The following is a 14,592-nucleotide window of genomic DNA, read 5'->3' on the forward strand; positions in this document are numbered from 1 at the left end:
CTTTCTTTCTTTCTTTCTTTCTTTCTTTCTTTCTTTCTTTCTTTCTTCTTTCCCTCCTGCCTTCCTTCCTTTCTTTTCTCTCTCTCTCTCTTTCTTCCTCCCTCCCTCTCTTCCTTCCTTTCTTCTTTCTTTCTTTCTTTCTTTCTTTCTTTCTTTCTTTCTTTCTTTCTTAATGACTGCCAGTTTATTCCTCTGGCTAAGAAATCTAGAGATAATTCCAGGTTCACATTTCTTTTCAGTAGCTCCTCATCAAGAGTTTAGTGCCTTTATTGCCTCTACAAGCTGGTTACAAATTAATTTTAATTAACTCCCACTTACTAAAAAATCTGCAGTCCTTGGTGAGGCGCATAAGCAAAAGGCAAAATCAAAACACATCACACAAATATGAGCACTGTTGAGTATTTTGAGATATGTGTAATTATATAGGTACACACGTACTTAGGAATTTTCCTAAATATGTGAGCTGACCCTTAATATGCTGCATCTTAATTTGTTGTTTAATTGTATAATCTGGAATGAACATCATTTTCATGGATAAGTGTGAAACTTTCCAACTGAAAACTAAGCATTGGAAAATGGGTCAAAAATCCAAAATCCAAAGAGATTCTGGTAACAACAAAACTACCTAAAAGAAAATGCCACCAGGTAATTAAAAGTAAAATGAAGTTCTAAGATACATCAGAAAATGCTAAGAGAAAGAAAGCAGTACCCAGATTCAATATCAGAGAAAAAAAGATTTCAAGGCTTGGAAGGTGAGGCTGGCTTCGGGAATGTCTTTGCTTCCAATGTAGCACCACAAACTCGTTTCTTACTCTCCTCATCTCTCCCCAAAGCCTTTCCAGCTCATGTACTCATCACTTCTTCAGGGTTCATATGCCTCGCAGGAGTATCCTCTTTAGGTTCTAGGCTGGGCTAAGCAGGCTCTCCTCTAAGGCTTCCATCAGCTTCCTCCTGCACACTTTCTCCAGAAGCCTGAAGATTTTCTCCTGCCTGCTGTGGTGGATCTTCCAAAGGATGGTCTTCATCTGCCTTTGGTCTGTTCTGGGGTGTTCCTTCGTTCTCAGCACATTTTGCATGTTGGGCATTTCTTTTTTGAATTTATTAATCCTGCAGGTATCTGGAGATTTCCCTCTCTTCTTGCACCTCGATTTTATGTTGTGCCCAAAAGATCAAGAGCCCTGAAAGAAGCCAGGCCACTATTCTCTAGCAAGACTGAGCTGCTACTGATGTATTTCATTTCAAAGGGACAGAGTTTACAGAATTTGAAACAAGCTAAGGGTAAAATATATAGTATGAGTAAAAATATCTTTAGAGTTCAAGTATATAAACCAGAAGATTATAGAAGACAGAGAATAGGAACTGGGAAGAGTAGGGAAAATAAAAATAGATCTTAAACTATTGATGTTCTAGAACCTTAATGCAAAAGTAATTCTCAATGTCAATAAGTGATGTGTTTTCAAATTATAAAATACACAGCCATGAAGTAACTGCTTCTGGAAACATTTTATCAAAAATCTCTAGTTCAGAATGTTAGAACACAAACTGCATTAAGGTTTTGTGGAGAGGAAGACCTCCCCTATCAGTGGACTTGGGGAGGGGCATGCATGCAGAAAGGGGAGGAAGGGGCTAATGGGGGGGTACAAAATGAATAAAGTGTAATTAATACTAATAATAAATATTAAAAAAAAGAAATCAGAAGAGTACTGCAATAGTAAGTTAACATTTCTTTAAAGCTGTTACATTATCTTTTTCCAGTAACACTAACACAGGTGTGTGTGTGCGTGTGTGTGTGTGTGTGTGTGTGTGTGTGTGCAGTGAAGGTATGGCTCTGTCTAGCTCTTTCCTGTATAAAGCAAAAACAAACATCTCATTTACTTTCAAAATGACCACTTGACAAGATACCTCTATTTTACAGTTGAAATTGTGTGTTTTGCCCAAGGCCACTTGGATACTAAGCAGTCATTTTCTGAGTGCACTGTGCAAAACATTCATAGTTGGTTCAAATCAGGCTTATTGAAACCATAAACCTTGACCAAGTAGGCAGACACACATCTTTGTAGCTTGTATTCTCTCTTATGTTTAAGTTAGAGAAACATGGCATAGCCACACTATACCCGTTTGTATATCTTGGAATACCAAAGCCTTGTCATGCTACCAAATTTCAATTACTTCAATTATCATTTTTGATGAAGTAAGAAATGGACTGACATTTCAAGAGGCTTATCATTAGTAATTACAACTTCTTTGACAGGCTTTTGTAAAACTCTAGTAGTTATTTTCAAAATTTCTATCTGTAGATGGGCCTCCACAAAAATGGACCAAGAATTTATTTACACTTGTATTTTTAAGGACAGTGTGAAATGGAGATTGCTGAAGTACCTACTTCAAAAATTTTAACCATTTAAATAAATTTTTTGAAGACCTACAAAGGGTTAGGTGCTATACTAGGAGCAGAGTTCAGTGATAAAGTTAAGTATGTGTGGGCCCACCTGCAGGAGACTTACAGTCTAGCTGGGAGGAAGATAATATCTAAATCCTCAGGAGCCAGATAAGAGGATGATCATGAGAAAAACTGCAAATATAGACACACAGTATTCTGAAAGCATAAAACAGGGTGACTTTGATGAGAAAAACCAGAGAGGATCTGACTGAGAAAGAATCTTCTGTAAAAACCTATGTGTGGGCACATGCAGTAATACGGTACTCTTCTGCCTAGCAACAAATCCTGTGGAATCTTTGTAGAAAGCAAAGAACACCTTTATAACAAAATCCTCAATACGCCTTCGAAACATTTGTTTCTGGTGTATGAATGCATCAGTAAATGTGTTAGATACCGGGCACGTGTGAAATCACTCCTGTGTGAAAGTACAGCGAATACAGCCCGTTTCATTGGGGGAGCGTGAGAATCAGAAGGAGGATTAGGGTTAGCCATAGGGTTAGGCTTACTGTTCACAGTCAAATTTGATTGCCTAAGCATTTGCAAGCAATCCAATGGATGGAGAGGTAGAGTTAATGCTTCAGGGGTACATGAAGCTTCAGGGCTTCACATGCTGCAGGGGTACAGACGGCTGTTATATTCACACTCTTTAGAAGGTGCTACACTAGATGTTAGCTAACTAGAAGGAAGAAAAACCCATAAGTAGGGGAAAGTGGTCACAAAATTAGATTTGTCAGTGACATTGACCCAAGAGACTACACGGTGACCTAAGTCACACCAGGCAGGGGTCATAGGTTCAGCGCTCTGTTGCAGGACTGAAGGGAGACAGGTTTAAGATTACAGGATCCTCACTTATGTAGGAGGACAAGATGGGCAGTGGGCATGAGAACCTGTGCCCTTGGGCACCTCAAATCTAACTGGATTCACTCCTTAAATTACAGAACTTTCAGGTTTCTCAAAAGGTTTAAGTTTCTCTGGAAAATTGTTAACGGACTCTGATGTCTCTGATGGAACCAGAGGAGACAATCATAAAAGACCTTCCATAATCCTAAAGACTTCTTATGGCTGCAAAACCATGTTAAGAAAGGAATAACTTAGCTTTCTTAGATCCAAAGTAACAGTCATTTTAGGAATTGCTAAACAAGAGGTGACATACGTTCTGAGTAACTTGGCCAGAACCTGACTTACTGCTCTCAGGATGGGTGTGTGGACCCTAGGCTATGAACCTAGTCAGTTCTGAGGATTGCCTAATTTCAATGCTTAAACACAAATATCTCCCTGAAACGATTGTTTTTTTACTTTTCTTTTTCTTTGTTTCAATTCCCTTTTAAGATGCCAAAATATTCTAATTCAATTATTTTAAAATGTGGAATACTTTATCATCAGATAAAATGTTCTTATTTTGGTCCAAGTAGAAAATCGTTTGCAAGTATATCAAGACTATCATTCTTGACATGTTTTAATCTGATGATTATGAATAATTATTAGGCTAATTGGAAATTAAACTATTACTTTCAGATATATTATTAACAGAAAAGGAAGTAGCCAGGAATTAGAAATGGGCTGAATTAGATAATATAATGCCAGAACTTTCTGTGCCTTTGAGCATTTTATACTTTCTGTATGGAACTCTCTTGATCAATTCTTTGCTTGGAGGATGCCTATCACTGGTACAAAGAAAGCATTTTCCAGAATCTATTATCTTCTCTATAGCTTCATGCTTTCTGAGCCTTTTGTTTATGGATAATAGAGACTATGAATTGCACCTGGTATAGATGGTTTCATGTTTTTCTCTGTAATAAGGCTCTAATTGTATTGGGATGGTAATATTTTGATTTAAAAGAAGGTATTTCTCCTTGGCCATACATCTAAATTGTAATTGTTAAAATATAAATGCAAATATAATGTGTCCCTGGGAGGACTAGTTAAAGAATCTGACTTAGCTTAGGGAAGGCCCTCTACTACCCTCTGCTTGCCTTCCTTCTTGATGGTTCCTGGAACCATCTTGAAAAACAAGACAATCTTTGGATGATTTTATTTGTTTCTAATTGATTGATTTCTGCCCTTAGTTTGATTATTTCCAGCCGTCTGCTCCTCTTGGGTGTATCTGCTTCTTTTTTTTCTAGGTTTTTCAGTTGGGCCATTAAGTTGTTTGTATGTGATGTTACAGATTTCTTCTTGTAGGCACTTAGTGCTATAAATTTTCCTCTGAGCACTGCTTTCAATGTGTCCCATAAATTTGGGTATGTTGTGCCTTCACTTTCATTGCATTCTAGAAAGTCTTTAATTTCTTTCTTTATTTCTTCCTTGACCCAGCTGTCATTGAGTAGTAAGTTGTTCAGTTTCCATGTGCGTGTCGGCTTTTTGTTGTTTCTGTTGTTGTTGATGTCCAGCTTTAGTCCATGGTGGTCAGATAGTATACAAGGGATTATTTCAATCCTTTTGTATCTGTTGAGGCTTGCTTTGTGACCAACTATATGGTCTATTTTGGAGAAGGTTCCATGCGGTGCTGAAAAGAAGGTGTACTCTTTTGAGTTTGGGTGAAAAGATCTGTAGACATCTATTAGGTCCATTTGATTTAGGGATTCTGTGAGTGCTTTCATTTCCCTATTTGGTGTCTGTCTGGTTGATCTGTCCCTTGATGAGAGTGGGGTGTTGAAGTCTCCCACTATTAAGGTATTAGGATCAATGTATGATTTAAGCTTTAATATTGTTTCATTTACGAATGTAGGTGCTCTTGTATTTGGGGCATAGATATTCAAAATTGTGATGTGCTCTTGTTGGATTTTTCCTTTGATGAGAATATAGTGGCCCTCCTTATCTTTTTTGATTAACTTGGGCTGAAAGTCTATTTTATTAGATATTAGGATGGCTACTCCAGCTTGTTTTCTGGAACCATTTGCTTGAAAAACATTTTTCCAGCCCTTTACTCTGAGGTAGTGTTTATCTTTGTTGCATAGGTGTGTTTCTTGGATGCAACAGAATGTTGGGTCCTGTTTCCGTAACCATTCTGTTAGCCTGTGTCTTTTTATTGGTGAGTTGAGTCCATTAATATTGATAGATAATATTGACCAATGCATGTTAGTTCCTTGTGTAATGGAGTCGATGATCTTACCTTGTTTCATTGCTTGTTTTCTTTTCATTTTTGTTGGGACATTATCTGTATGCCCTGTTTTCTTGGGTGAATTCGTTTTCGTTGGATTGGAGTTTTCCTTCTAGTATCTTCTGTAGGGTTGGTTTGCTGTATAGATATTGCGTAAATTTAGTTTTGTCATGGAATATTTTGTTTTCTCCATCTATGTTGATTGAAAGCTTTGCAGGGTATAGTAGTCTGGGTTGACATTTGTGATCTCTTAGAGTCTCCATGATGCTTGCCCAGGCCCTTCTGGCTTTCATAGTTTCTGATGAGAAGTCTGGTGTGATTCTGATAGGTCTACCTTCATATGTTACTTGGCCTTTTTCCCTTGCTGCTTTTAATATCTTTTCTTTGTTCTGTAGATTTAGTGTTTTGACTATGATGTGACGTGATGTGTTTCTTTTCTGGTCTAGTCTATTTGGTGTTCTGTAGGCCTCTTGTATATTTATGGACATCTCTTTCTTTAAGTTGGGAAAATTTTCTTCTATGATTTTTTTGAAAATATTTTCTGGACCTTGGAGCCTGGAGTCTTCTTTTTCATCAATTCCTATTATTCTTAGATTTTGTCTTTTCATAGCATCCTTGATTTCTTGGATATTTTGTGATTGGAATTTTTCTGATTTTACTTTTTCTTTGAGAGAAGTATCAATTTCTGCAAGTGTGTCTTCAGCTCCAGAGATTCTCTCTTCCATCTCTTGTATTCTGTTGGTGATGCTTACTTTTGTGGTTCCTGATCTTTTCTCCAAGTTCTCCAGCTCAAGAGTTTTCTCACTTTGTGTTTTCTTTATTGATAAAATCATCCAAAGAATCAATGAAACAAAAAGCTGGTTCTTTGAGAAAATCAACAAGATAGACAAACCCTTAGCCAAACTAACTAAAAAGCAGAGAGAAACCATACAAATCAGCAAAATCAGAAAGGAAAATGGGGACATAACTACAGACACTGAGGAAATCCAAACGATTATTAGGTCATACTACAAAAGCCTATATGGCACAAAATTTGAAAATCTAAATGAAATGGATAACTTTCTTGACAGATTCCATCTACCAAAATTAAGTCAAGATCAGGTAGAAAGACTGAATAGTCCTATATCTCCCAAGGAAATAGAAGCAGTCATTAACAGTCTCCCCTCCAAAAAAAGCCCTGGACCAGATGGCTTCAGCGCAGAATTCTACAAGACCTTCAAAGAAGTACTAACACCTATTCTCCTCAAACTATTCCATAAAATAGAAACAGAAGGAACACTACCAAACTCATTCTATGAAGCCACAGTCACTTTGATACCTAAACCACACAAAGATCCAACAAAAAAAGAGAACTTCAGACCTATCTCTCTTATGAACATTGATGCAAAAATACTCAATAAAATACTTGCAAACCGAATCCAAGAACACATCAAAGATATCATCCACCATGACCAAGTAGGCTTCATCCCAGGAATGCAAGGGTGGTTCAACATACGGAAATCCATCAATGTAATCCACCACATAAACAAAATGAAGGAGAAAAACCACATGATCATCTCCTTAGATGCTGAAAAAGCATTTGACAAAGTCCAGCACCCATTTATGTTTAAAGTCTTGGAGAGATCAGGGATACAAGGCACATACCTAAAGATAGTAAAGGCAATATACAGCAAGCCTATAGCCAACATCAAACTCAATGGAGAGAAACTTAAATCAATCCCACTGAAATCAGGGACAAGACAAGGCTGCCCACTCTCTCCATATCTCTTTAACATTGTACTTGAAGTCCTAGCCAGAGCAATAAGACAACTAAAGGAGATCAAGGGGATACAAATCGGAAAGGAAGAGGTCAAAGTGTCACTATTTGCAGATGATATGATAGTATACATGAGCGACCCCAAAGATTCAACCAGAGAACTTCTTCAGCTGATAAACACCTTCAGCAAAGTGGCAGGATACAAAATCAACTCAAAAAAATCAGAGGCCCTCTTGTATACCAAAGACAAAAAGGCTGAGAAAGAAATTAGGGAAACAACACCCTTCACAATAGCCACTAACAACATAAAGTACCTTGGTGTGACTCTAACCAAGCAAGTGAAAGACCTATTTGAGAAAAACTTCAAGTCTTTGAAGAAAGAAATTGAAGAAGATCTCAGAAGATGGAAAGATCTCCCGTGCTCATGGATTGGTAGGATTAACATTGTGAAAATGGCCATCCTGCCAAAAGCAATCTACAGATTCAATGCAATTCCCATCAAAATACCAGCTCAATTCTTTACAGACCTTGAAAAAAAGATTCTCAGCTTCATATGGAGAAACAAAAAACCCAGAATCTCCAAAACGATCCTGTACAACAACAGATCATCTGGAGGTATCTCCATTCCCGATCTCAAGCTGTACTACAGGGCAACAGTAATAAAAACTGCATGGTATTGGCATAGAAACAGAAAGGAGGATCAATGGAATCGCATAGAAGACCCAGAAATAAACCCACACACCTATGAATTCTCAATATTTGACAAAGAAGCCAAATCCATTCAATGGAAAAAAGACAGCATCTTCAACAAATGGTGCTGGACCAACTGGATTTCTACATGCAGAAAAATGAAAATAGATCCATATCTATCACCCTGCACAAAACTAAAGTCCAAGTGGATCAAGGACCTCAACATAAAACCAGATACTCTAAATCAGCTGGAAAAAAAAGTGGGAAACAGCCTAGAATTCATTGGCACAGGAGACAACTTCCTGAACAGAACACCAACAGCACAGGCTCTAAGAGCAACAATCAATAAATGGGACCTCATGAAACTGAAAAGCTTCTGTAAAGCAAAAGACACTGTCATCAAAACAAATAGACAGCCTACAGATTGGGAAAGAATCTTCACCAACCCTTTATCTGACAGAGGGCTAATATCAAGTATATATAAAGAACTAAAGAAGCAGAAAAGCAACAAACCAAGTAATCCACTTAAAAAATGGGGAACAGAGCTAAACAGAGAATTCTCGAAAGAGGAACGTCGAATGGCAGAGAAACACTTAAAGAAATGCTCAACCTCATTAGCCATTAGGGAAATGCAAATCAAAACGACCCTGAGATATCACCTTACACCCATCAGAATGGCCAAGATGAAAAACTCAAGTGATAGCACATGCTGGAGAGGTTGTGGAGAAAAGGGAACCCTCCTCCATTGCTGGTGGGAATGTAAACTGGTTCAACCACTCTGGAAGTCAATCTGGCGCTTTCTCAGACAACTAGGAGTAGTGCTACCTCAAGACCCAGCTATAGCACTCCTAGGTATATACCCAAAATTTGCTCAAGTACACAACAAGGACATTTGTTCAACCATGTTCATAGCAGCTTTATTTGTAATAGCCAGAACTTGGAAACAACCCAGATGTCCATCAACGGAGGAATGGATACAGAAACTGTGGTATTTTTACACAATGGAATACTACTCAGCAATCAAAAAGGAAGAAATCATGAAATTTGCAGGCAAGTGGTGGGATCTAGAAAAGATCATTCTGAGTGAAGTATCCCAGAAGGAGAAAGACAAACTTGGTATATATTCGCTTATATAGACCTACAAGACATGATAAACATAATGAAATCTACACACCTAAAGAAGATAATCAAGAAAGTGGACACAGGCGAAGGTGATTAATCCTCATTTAGAAAGACAAATGGGATGTGCATTGAACTTATGACAGGAGTCTATCACAAAAGGCATCTGAAAGACTCTACCTAGCAGTGTTTCAAAGCAGACACTAAGACTCATAACCAAACCCTCGGCAGAGTGCAGGGAATCATATGAAAGAAGGGAAGTTAGTATGATATGGAAAGGATAGGAGCTCCACAAGGACCAAATATATCTGGGCACAGGGTCTTTTCTGAGACTGACACTCAACCAAGGACCATCTATGGATATAACCTAGAACTTCTGCTCGGATGTGGCCTGTGGTAGCTCAGTAACCAAGTAGTTTTCCAAAGTAAGGGGAACACGGACTATTTCTAATAGGATCTCAAGGGCAGGCTGTTTGACCCCCACCCCAGGGGAGGAGCAGTCTGTTAGGCCACAGAGGAGGACTTTGCAGCCAGCCCTGAAGATACCTGATAAAACAGGGTCAGATGAAAGGGGAGGAGGTCCTCCCCTATCAGGGGACTTGGAAAGGGGCAGGGAGGAGACCAGGGAGGGAGTGTGGGGTTGGGGAGGGAATGAGGGAGCGGGATACAGCTGGGACACAGAGTTAACAAAATGTAACTAAAAAGAAAAATAAAATAAAAATAAAAAAATTAAAAAATAAATAAATAAATAAACAAATGAAGCATCAAAAAAAAAAAAAAAAAAAAAAGAAAAACAAGACAATCTTGATAATGAAAGAACCATGCTAAGGATGGAACAGCACAGAGGACAGGACCTAGTTCCTGTACCACATTGTGACTAATTATATCTTAGCTTCTTCTTTTCCCCCCAAAAGAACATATCTTTATTATTGTAAGTAACTATTATTTTGTATTTTTAAAATTTTATTTTATTTTATTTTATTTTATTTTATTAATTACACTTTATTCACTTTGTATCCCCCATAAGCCCCTCCCTCTTCCCCTCCCGGTCCCACCCTCCCTCCCCTTTTTTCACACATGCCCCTCCCCAAGTCCACTGATAGGGGTGGTCCTCCTCTCCTTCCCTCTGATCTTAGTCTATCAGATCACATCAGGAGTGGCTGCATTGTCATCTTCTGTGGCCTGGTAAGACTGCTCCCCCCTCAGGGGGAGGTGATCAAAGAGAAGGCCAATCAGATTATGTCAGAGGCAGTCCCTCTTCCCATTACTATGTAACCCACTTGGACACTAAACTGCCATGGACTACATTTTGTGCAGGGGTTTTAGGTTATCTCTATGCCTGGTACTTGGTTGGAGTATGAGTCTCTGGGAAGACCCCTGTGTTCAAATTTTCTGGTTCTGTTGCTCTCCTTGTGGGGTTCCTTTCCTCTCCTGATCTTACTATTTTGCACTTCTTACAAAAGATTCCATGCACTCTGCCCAACAGTTGGCCATAAGTCTCAGCATCTGCTTTGATAGTCTGCAGGGCAGAGGCTTTCAGAGGCCCTCTGTTGCAGGTTCCTAAGTTGTTTCCTGTTTTCTTCTTCTTCTTCTTCTTCTTCTTCTTCTTCTGATGTCCATCCTCTTTGCCTTTCGGGATGGGAATTGAGCGTTTTAGTAAGGACCCTCTCTCTTGATTAGTTTCTTTAGATGTACAGATTTTAGTAGGTTTATCCTATGTTAAATGTCTAGATGAGTGAGTATATACCGTGTGTGTCTTTCTGCTTCTGGGACAGCTCACTCAGGATGATCCTTTCCAGGTCCCACCACACACCCAACTCAACAGTTGCAGAACTGATACAGACCTTGATCAATGAATATATTTGCCTGAATATTAGACTGTGTCTAATTTGAGATCTATTGTTCTCCCTGGTCTGGAAAATGAACTTCCCAGACAACATATACTATCAAATGAAAAAAGCCCAGTGTTAGATATGGGTTACTTATTTATGAGATGTCAGTCAATGGGGGTCCCGTAGTACCCCCTTCAATCATTACAGCCTGTTACCATTGTTCTTGGCTATCCTGTGGAACATAATGGTAAGATTCTGTTGCTGAAGATACCATATGCCTGCATCATAAAACATGAACAAATAAAGTTAGTGCTGACCTCATAGATTCATGCCCATTGCCTAGCTTTCATTGTGTTGCAAGATACTATGGATGCCACTAGGGGAGCAAATTCTCCAGTGGTCTTACCGAGCTGTGAACAGTAATGACCGCTCTGGCAAGATAAGCCCACTGGTACAACAGTGGCCCGGGTGTTATAGGAGGATTCATCCACTTCCTGGTGGAGCTAAAGCCCACTTCACAAGGGGAAATTTATTCTTGGCATTATTAACTAGACCAAACTACTTGACTGGCTTGGTCGTCGAACGTGGGGGAGAACCTAATGCTCCTAATCTGCTAAACAGAAATAATACTGTGTATCTTTGCATTTCTGCCAGTTAGCACCTTTTTTGGACATTTGAGATAGACAGTGTGTGCTAAGGAAGTACCGAAACACAACATGCCAACTTGCACTTAGTGGCTGATTTGTAATTTCTACTCAGGTTACAGATAGGCAAACTCAGTTTTCCTCTCTTTTACAGAGTGGAAATCATTGATGACAATCATTTGCTCGCTTGCTCTCTCTCTCTCTCTCTCTCTCTCTCTCTCTCTCTCTCACACACACACAAAGTGTGTGCATGTGTTTATGTTTGTGTCTGTGTATATGTATCTGTGTACACACACATACACAAAAGGGACATATCACAAACGCTAAGGAGCCAGATTTAAATCTCTGTCCTGACACGTGACCAGGAATTACTGTAAAGGGCTCAAGTTTATTAGAGACTATTTCTCAAGTGCACCTACACTAATTATTGGTAAAATGTCATAGAAGGATATGTTCAGGTCACTGAGTTCCCAGACACACCCCATTCTGGACAAGACACTAAAGTGAGATAATGTCCACTCATTATTTTGGCAACTACAAGGAATCTTCGGGAAAAAGGATAGAAATCTAGCTGAATATTTTGGCTTTACGTAGCTTCTTCATATTCTGGTACTAAATATTAGATGGAGCAGCAGTCTAAGCTCATCTTCATCCAAAATGATTGCACAGTGCAGCTAAGTTCACAAAATACTTATTCAAGCACTAGAATGTGTAAGCCATTCTACAGCAATGCACAGACAAGCAAAATAGCACCAATAATGTCCTGAGACTAACTAGTATTCATAATAATCTTTTGGATGTTTATAGCAATGAATAAATGACAATGTTTGGCTTTTACATTTTAAATGCATGATTTAAAAAAATTAATAATTATACTTTATTAACTTTGTATCCCCCCCATAAACCCCTCCCTCCTCCCCTGCCAATCCCACCTTCCCTCCCCTTACTCCACACATGCCCCTCCCCAAGTCCACTGATAGGGGAGGTCTTCCTCTCCTTCCTTCTGATACTAGTCTATCAGATCTCATCAGGAGTGGCTGCATTGTCTTCCTCTGTGGCCTGGTAAGGCTGCTCCCCTCTCAGGGCAAGGTGTGTATGATGTTTTATATGCTCTGTTGCATACATGTCTGCACGCAGACATCCAGCCCCTTTATTTATGATTAGAAAATCTGGACACAATACTACCAATGCTCCTTCATTTCTCTGCACTTGCTAAAAGCCATAGGGAAGGGGCTCCTTAAACAAAAACTGCTACCACAGTCAGCATTCCCAGTTGGCTCACTGACTTTCAACACATTTTGCAGATTTTAGGCAGCAGGCCTTCAGTGCATGCTGAAAGGGCTTTCTTCCTTCACTTTCTACAGCTGATAGCAAGTGAATAAGTGAAACATAAGACTGGAATTCTCTAGATGCGGTAATGTATAAAAACATCTTGACTAGAAAAAAAACAAATTCAACAAACCAGTCATTTTTATAACACAAATAAATGTAATCCATAAGCAGATGGTATACCCTAGATAAATATTCTTAGATGGGTTCACGCTGGCCCTATTTCAAATGGTTTCCCATAAAGACCTCAACTGCAAGCATCAAATACTGAGCCAATGATGTCAAGCTTTTCATGATCCAAACCATGAGGTAAGATATTGTTAAATTCTTCTATTTTCAGCACTGGGAAAGACAAATATGGAAAACTAAACTGCAAATCTGATCAGAGCGCCTCTGAATTATTTAATCCAGACAAAATTATATGCAAAACAGTATGCTCTTACAGATACTATACTTTATTTCCTAATTATGTTTAGAAGTGTGGGGGGTATAAACTATCCAATTGTATTCTTCAAAGATTAAGATCTTTACAATAAGATGTATAGTACATATTTCTGATGTATTATAACGAAAAACTTTTAAATGGGTAAATGAAGCCAAAAGAAAAACCTAGACTAGGAAGAATAAATCCAGACACAGGGAAGCCATGTGCTTTCCGTGAACTTGTGTAGACTTACTGCATGGTAAGTGGGTTATGCCCTGTGTCTATATTTGAACTTTGCCCAACAAGAGAAAGAAGAACCCTATTGGATCTTTACAAAATGTATAGGTGATCTGTTCCTTGTAGTAGACATAACTAGTGTCTGTGTAATGAATGGATAAAAAAAATGGGTTCAGGAAAACCTCAAAGGACCCAAATGCCAGATGGATATTTTCCCAAGGACCTCTAATGAGGCATAACGGTTAAAGAATATTGGATACAAGGCATTTTAAGAATCATAAACAAATCATCTAAGTACAAAGCACTGGGGTTGTCTGCCCTAGTCCCAGGGTGAACACTGGGGCACTCAGGACTAGGCAAAAATATGGCACACACACAGCTACTTTTCCCACCCAGATCCATAGCAGACATTGCTGAGCAACTGCAGCATTCTTTGCGACTGAGCTTTTACGTTGCTCTAGATGCTTTAAGCCATTATTCTCTAGGAGCCAAATCCAATAGACTATGGTTGTCATATGAGAAGACTAAACCAATTTACCCTTCCAGAGCCAGAGAAATAAACTGGCTGCCTCCCTTTCAAACAATTCTCCACAAATATTATTTTTTCCACAAGTACTACTTCCTTTTATATTTGAATGATTTTGAGTACAGATTATAACACTGAAGTTGAGGAGATAACTTCACCAAGATCAAATAGCTAGGAAATAACAACCTCAAAATTCTGTCTTGTAGAATGCCACGAACCACAGAGAAGTATACTGTTAAATATGTGTATTGCAGCGGTAATGCTCAGCTTGAATAGTATCATCTAAAGCACCATGAGCAGAGCAGAATACACGCACAGGGATAGATGGATGGTTTCATGTGCAATTTGTGACTTAGAAGCAGATGTAGGGACAGGATGAGGTATCACACTCAATCTAAACTTGTGGTCTACACCCCCTTACACCCTCCCAACAACAGCATCAGAGCATCACACACACACACACACACACACACACACACACACACACACACACAC

At 38.9% G+C, this 14,592-nt stretch overlaps 1 protein-coding gene across 1 annotated transcript in view; it reads right to left on the reverse strand.

Moving 5' to 3' along the window:
* The window catches only part of Adamtsl1 (ADAMTS like 1), a 398,322-nt gene that overhangs the window by 241,312 nt on the left and 142,418 nt on the right, over positions 1-14,592 (reverse strand). The window lies entirely within an intron of this gene.

The sequence above is a fragment of the Psammomys obesus genome, unplaced genomic scaffold (assembly GCF_907164565.1).
Source record: "Psammomys obesus unplaced genomic scaffold, mPsaObe1.curated_primary_1811, whole genome shotgun sequence".
NCBI classification, from domain to species: Eukaryota; Metazoa; Chordata; class Mammalia; order Rodentia; family Muridae; genus Psammomys; species Psammomys obesus.